The sequence below is a fragment of the Halyomorpha halys genome, unplaced genomic scaffold, assembly GCF_000696795.3.
Source record: "Halyomorpha halys isolate HHAL.00 unplaced genomic scaffold, Hhal_1.1 Scaffold42.1, whole genome shotgun sequence".
Classification (NCBI taxonomy): Eukaryota; Metazoa; Arthropoda; class Insecta; order Hemiptera; family Pentatomidae; genus Halyomorpha; species Halyomorpha halys.
This window is the reverse complement of record NW_027114384.1, coordinates 1,222,112-1,224,457: the sequence shown is the minus strand read 5'-3', so window position 1 is coordinate 1,224,457 and position 2,346 is coordinate 1,222,112.

The window sequence follows — 2,346 nt, the reverse complement described above, 5'->3', positions numbered from 1 at the left end:
TTTCAAGGTTAACGAAAGATTGTGTGAGAATGAAATCTATATGAGGAGCCCTTCCTGAAATAAAGATATATTTTTTTAATCATTTGCCGAGGAAAATATTGGATTCTAAAATAAGTTCGTTGAGCTTTTCAATATTTCAATTTAATCCTCTCTGTGTTTATAAAATCATGTTTACTTGGTCAATAATGTTTACATATTCTAAAAAAGGATTAGTTAAGGTGCTTTGCTTTTATTCATCAGTTTCAACCGAGATTCCTTATCTTTAAGTGGTATTTTGCTTGCTCAAAATAGAAGAGAAAAAAATTCATTTTCGTCATTTATTGATTTTTTTTATTTTCGAAAAAGAAAATCCGCTACACGGTTAACAAAATTTTCAGTGTGTGATACGATGATTGATGCCTTATGAGAAAGCACCGCCCGTTAGTGGTTTGGTTCGGTTCAGATACGGAAATTTTAAATATAAGACGCACAGATGTCTACCAGCACTCAAATAGAACCTTGTTAAAAGTACTGATGTTTATCTTTGTAGGATCAGTAGTTATTATGATATTTTCTAAATATTATCCAAACAACTAGAAATTAACATGGTCAGTGAAAAACACAAAGAAGTGATAACTTGTTAATTAGTTCCAAGATACATAGTGCTGAAAGAAAATGCATAGGCTAAGAAGCAGTTTATGACATTTATCTTCGTAGGAGTAGAAGATTTTATGTTATTGTATCCGAAGAATTAGAAATTAACATTTTGTGAAATCATTTTGAAAAATATCATAAAAGTACAACTCCTACGAAACATGAACTACACTATAGTACATTTAATGAAAACTACTAATCTTAAGAAGATATACGTTATAAACTACTATATAATACATTTAATTAGCTTTAATGTATTCTCTGTACGTCTTATGTTATCTGAGATATATTTCATAAATCAAAGGGTTTATCTCCAAATCCAAACATCAATAAATTAGTATTTTTTATAAATTTAGCTTGTCGAATACATGCAGACTACTACTCCTACGAAGATAAACATTATAAAATAGTTTATAGTACATTTAAAAATACAAATTACAATCTGTACCGCTACAACATGGAGGGTCAGGGGTTCAGTACTGTGTAAGGGAGTACTGTAACTAGACCAACGGTTGTGCAAGGAGGTGATTTGGTCAGAATCAAAAATACGCCAGATTTTTACCCAATTTAAGAGGCTGGGTGGAGGACCTCAGAAGGGCTCCAGAACACAAAGGAGTTGACAGTATAACAGAAAAAAGTTTTCTGTCCAGCCGGATTCGAACTCGGGTCCTTGGAGTTAGTAACCACGCGCTTTACCCCGTGGCTACCGCGTTCCTATACTAATAGACTTCTGTATGTTGAATGATTTTTCAGATATAGATTTCTCAAAATTAATTTACTATCTAATGAAAGGAATATGGTCCGGGTGCGGTCAAGAAAAACTCAAATAGTAGAAATATACTATTTTAATGAGCCAAAAACATTTTTAGTTTTGACTGCCGTCAAAATAGCCCTGAAGAAGCCCTGCAACGTGGGGCGAAACGTTGACTCATTAAATTAGTATATTTCTACTATTTGAGTTTTTCTTGACCGCACCCGGACCATATTCCTTTCATCTTTACACACGGTCAATCAATAATCTTCCAGTAATTTACTATCTATATCACTAAAGGTATATCTCGGGAACTATTAACGTAAATGTGTCTATTAGGGCTCATATTTTAGCAAATTTACTCTTCTTTAAATGATGTTCTCTTAGGTTTTCTAGGAGCTCCAAATAAAACATTAATTTTTTTTTTCGCTTTAAACCAGCCAACATTTTTTATTCCCCCTCTGTTTTGACTAGTAATTATACATAGTTTTCATTAAAGTAATCAAAAATTGGGGTGAGATAACTGCCATTTTCCTCCTCTTGAACTCTTGTACTATAATAAAGAGAGAAAGTAGGAGTGATCTTCGTATTTACCATGCAAAGATAAGAAGAGAATCGTTTAGCGAGATTGAGGTCGTGCGATAAGCACACACTTCTCACAGCTGATGTAAACACTACACAAAGCAAAGGCCGCTGATAACAATAAACAGCTTCGATCTGTCAAAATATTCAAATTAGTACAAGACTCCAAGAGGAGAATAAAGTCAGTCATTTCATCCCAACTGTTGATTACTTCAATGAAAACTATGTATAACTACTAGTCAAAATTGAAGAGTCTGCCAAGTATAGGTAGGGGGAATAGAAATTTTTATTTTGGAGCTCAGTATCTTTAAATTTATCAATAACAATAAAAAACATCATTAGAAAATAGAGCCACTTACGTTCACTAGTCCTCGAGATAT